This window comes from Bactrocera latifrons, unplaced genomic scaffold (assembly GCF_001853355.1).
Source record: "Bactrocera latifrons isolate USDA-ARS-PBARC rearing strain unplaced genomic scaffold, ASM185335v1 scaffold_773, whole genome shotgun sequence".
NCBI lineage: Eukaryota > Metazoa > Arthropoda > Insecta > Diptera > Tephritidae > Bactrocera > Bactrocera latifrons.
Window position 1 is genome coordinate 42,516 of NW_017537460.1, and position 5,083 is coordinate 47,598.

The 5,083-nt window shown below is 31.9% G+C and overlaps 1 protein-coding gene across 5 annotated transcripts in view; it reads right to left on the reverse strand.

Moving 5' to 3' along the window:
- Positions 1-5,083, reverse strand: part of LOC108976539 — a 78,696-nt gene that overhangs the window by 39,189 nt on the left and 34,424 nt on the right. The gene's annotated exons all lie outside the window — the stretch shown is intronic.

The following is a 5,083-nucleotide window of genomic DNA, read 5'->3' on the forward strand; positions in this document are numbered from 1 at the left end:
TTTTTTTAATAGAAACACGAAGTTTAGTTGGTGTATTACTTTAAAACCAATAAAACCGTCCGCTTTTGTAAAAGCACAGTAAAGTTAATTTGTCACCACCATTGGCGTTTATGGTATTTTTAACTCTTTACAAGATGATTTGTGTAAAGCGCTTAAATATTCGGCGATTATTGCTTTGAATTACACTTTTATTGTTTGCCTTAATTCAACCATTGTTTTGGGTTTCTTGTTTTAGGTTCTAGCGTGTATTAGACCCCTTAGGTTTTATATTGAATTGAAATCGGGGCGCTTTATGACCAATACAATGAGGTAATACCCATATCTTTCTTTAATTTACCAATCTAAAATGTCAAAACTAACGAATTAATTTAAAAAATGTGGAGACTCGATTAAAAAGTGCACCTAGGAACCACCCCTTCTATATCAGTTTTTATATTTCTTAGCGTTCATTCAGACCTCTAATATTCAACTGATTTCAATTGGTACTTGGAAATGCATTACCGTTCCTTTATATAAGGGTAATGTTTTGCAGTAGGTACTATGCAATTATCTGCGAATCGTTCACCAAGTCTGTGACGAACTGTGTTATAGCCATCAGGTGCAGTAAAGTTAAACTATGACTATTCAGAAAACATTACAGATTTCCACTTGGCTTGGTTCTAGTTTATTTTATTTTTGACACAACTTAAACGCTTTTCTTTGAATTTTCTTTTTTACAGGCTTTCTTCTTAACATTCCCATGCTGTTAAGCCAATTTGAACGGGTCGAGTTAAAATATCATAACAAATGATTTCTGCAACCCTCCTTTAATCTCAGCGGCGTTTTTAAATCGTAAACTTGTTCTTATGTAAGAATGAGTTTCTCATAAACTAGTGCGTCTTTTTCTTCTTTAAGTTGTCTTCATTTTTAGTTCGCAAGTTGTACGATATTATTCCAAAAAATGTCAACCAGAACTTTTGTTAAAATGTATTTATGCTGCTATTTTACGATTAGACCATTTTTGATTTGCTTCTTCTTTATTGGCGTAGCCACCGCTTACGCGGTTATAGCCGAGTTTACAACAGCGCGCCAGTTGATCGTCCTTTACGCTGTTTGGCGCCAATTGGAGATATCGTAGTTTTTATCCAATGACCAAACGGTACAAAACATAGTAAGAAAAGCCCACCCAAACCATAATAATGACACCGCCGTATTTTATTGTTTTTATGGTATATATACATACATATTCCCGAATATGTACTATATATTCTAACATAACATTCCACGGCTACCAAATAAAACGATCTTCTTTTCGTCAGTCAAAAGAATGATTCGCCACCTCTCAGCTAGCCACTCTAAGAGAAATTTCGCAAAGTGCATGTGCGTAGATACAAGTTTTGTAGCGAGAAGAGATACTTTCCTAAGGGTCCTCGCAGAGTGGACGCTCAAAGCCGAGCTGAGTGTAAATTCGCTGCGAGTATTTAATTTATTCTCTAGCAGGCGACCTGTCTCTATACTACCGTCTATCTTAGTTTTTTTGTAAGTGGGTTTGCTTTGCATATCGAGCTAAATTAAGCGAGCTATCATTTTTGGTGACACTTCTCGCTTCCTGGCACGCGTTTCCACTTTCGGTTCATAATATAAAACGTATCGAACAACCGAGAAATTTCATAATTTATTTATCAAAGGGAAAGAAATCAGAAGCTAGAGAAAGAAATTATTAGGATATTAGGGTCAGGATAACAGACAACATATCCTTTAATCGGTATATGATATTTGCGTTAGTAAGTACCAGTATAGTTAAGGCTAGTTCGTTGTAAAATATGAATTTTTTCAAACTTTTGGTATTATGGTAGTTGACGCGTTGTTAATCTAGGTGCTGGTCGACCTAGAAATTCATTAAAAGCCCTTCACCGGTGAAATTTTCTGATCATTCGTTAGTCGATAATATAGTATAAAAAAACACATTTGGGTTTCATAAAAAGTATATTATTTTAAATATAATAAGCGTGTTTTATTTGACTATAAGCTATATAGTTGACAAATAAAAAGCTTATTCCATACTGCCTTGGAAATGCGGGCAGCAGTCAACAGACTGTCACCTGATATTAAATTTAATTCAAAATGTTTAACTTAGAGAGAATGTTAGTATCAATTACAAATTTGTGAATGGAATATTAATATGTTATACAAATATATTTATTTTGTCCCATTGAAGTCTACAATATAAAAAACTGAAAAATGCTCATATATGTATAATATGTCTTACCCATCTAAAAAAATGTGTAATTTTGGTTTGAGTACATTTTCATCTGTCAAAATAAGATTTATCATTAATGCCAAATCCTTTTTTTTTTGCAAAAATTTAACTATTGTGAATGAAAAGACAATGAATTGACAATGCCTTTAGTTCAATGTACAAGTTAATTACTAACTGCCGTCCCTACATAACAGCGGCAGCGGCAAATAACTATTAAAAGTTCCTCACGCCCATAGATTAAGGTTTGTAATTCATTTTTCGTTTTATTTATTTTGTACTAATTATAGAATTTCAATGAGAATTTGACGCAAGGTTCCCGCTTTCTTTAGGGATGCCGTGTTGGCGTTAACCCTGAGCGGCAAAAATCCCACCGATCGACGATTTTTTTTAGGTATGCCAGTTTGTCTTCAATACAAAATAAGCTAACTGCTGGTCAAATAAAACACGCCTAATATTGCTCTTGTTTCCGCAGTCAGCGTAACTAGAAAAAATAGATGTATATTACTTAGCACAGAGCAATACATGACCGAAATTGACGGGTATTATAACTTACAGCATCATTATGAATATGCAATCTCAATATTCCTAATATTATCCCAATAAATCATCGATTGAATAAGTATCAAATATTATTAACAATACCATATATATATACATATATATATTTTATCTTACATATAAAAAGGAAACGCGCCCGCATAACGTTCGAACCGCAGCATGAAATACGTGGAAATTTGTACAGGAATTCTATTAGTAGTAGTGCAGAGGTCCTAACGGAGGGCTTTTTTGTAAAATCACCGTCGATTATATGTATATATTTATAACTCAGTATCGGCAAAACCGTTTTGGAGGAAAATTGGTGAGAATGTAGCTGGGAAACTCGATTTTGACATTATTCGACTAACAATCATATCTGACGAAATAATCTTTTCAATTTTGAAATGTATTTTGCAAACAGATATTGAATTGAATTTTGTTTCATCGAATACAATTGCATTATCGACGGTGATTTTGCAAAAAAGACCTCCTGTGGAAACAAACGAATGACTGTATACGTCTTTCCGTGCTGAGGTCCGGACGTTCTGCGAGGAATATCATAGGTACAGAAGTATGAATATATAGTAGATTCATATACTTACATATGTATATCTTAAAGCTGTTAAAAAATTAATGATACCACTACAACTTTACTTTACTTGTAGCATTCTACAAGTAGGTTATCGTTTCAAGAGTTGAGAGAGAACGTTGATTAAAGAAATTGCTATACGATAGCGCATTTGGTAGTATAGTGTGTACTATAGAAGAAACGTCGTAATAAATATAAATTGGGGTAATGGAATTACACAAAAAAGTTAAAAATATAAATGCATGTCATTTCGTAAACACAAAACAAATTAACTCTCTAAATATGTTAACTTAATAGTAAACCATATTTTTGTCCAACCATTGCTAGCATAAACTGGTTCTACCAATGGCTGTTTTTACAATTTTATAAGTGCATTAACATAAATTACAACACATTTTAAATACAACATTTATTGTTTATTTTTGTTTTATATGCACCCTGCGACAAACTCTTAAATGCATCATTTTTTGTAGGTTTCTTGTCTAAAACACTATCAGATTGTTACCAGTATTTGGTGTCAATGAAGTATAAAAACATTACATTCTTTACTGAGTCCACACATATTGGCAAATTTTTCTTACAGGACATATATAGGTAAAAAGTTATAGGTAACCAGATTAGTTCTTGGAAAACACTTACATATTTATATGCATAATTATTCCACTAGAAATAACAACAATATCTTTTATATATAATAAATATATATTATCGTGATGGTTGTTCAGAAATTAATTTTAAAATATACTAATAAAAAACAAGTTATAAATATGTCTGTCTGTAGAATGTATGTGTATATGTTTCATTTAGCCTGAGCGCTCTGTTAAATGAGTGTATCATGTTTGTGTATGCGTGCTTATGTGTACCGATAGGGCTTTAAATGTACATTTATATTAAGTATCATAATTCACATATCATAGTATTTATTAATGTAGGTTTGTATCTATTCTTAGATTATGCGCATGTAAAAGTACATATATATGTACAAACATGTGTATTGGGATTTGTGTTTGGTATTTGTGCATAAAACAAGTTACTAACAAAATACTTGATTCATAGTTTAAAATATGCAAACCTGTAATTGCAATTTTAGCCGACCATTTGCTAGTACCGTCCAAAACGCTTTGCTTAACAGCTTTCATGTGACCTGTGTGACTTTTCTCTTCTACGCTGAATACCGCACTGCGCACGTGCACAGTTATTGGAGTAGTTGTTGTAGATAGTAGGTTAATGTTTAGGTTGTTAAACGATAGGTATATACATATTGATAGTTTTTAAAAGACTATAAGTATATGGCTATGCGTAGATACATATCATGTTTTAATTGTTATACCGAAAAAATTGAACTACAAAACTCTCATTTGAAATGCTTTAAAAAAAACTTAAAATTTGTGTTGTGCTGCCTTTGTTACACTATTAGTTATAATGTTTTTATGAGCATAATCTTATTATATTTCATAGCATAATACTTATATAAGACAAGAATTATTATTATAAAATGCATTGATCACAACTAGTAAAGATAAAAGTAGAATATTTTATTCATATTTTAAATTAATATATCAACCAATTATTAATAATATTAATACAAAATCACGCGTAAATAAATAAAAGAATTACATTCTGTAAAGTTGAGGGAGGTATCGGTTAAAATTTCACAATTTTGTTCGATTTGTTTGCTGCAGTGGTTCCACCTGAAAACTTTGTGCGGAGATTATAGC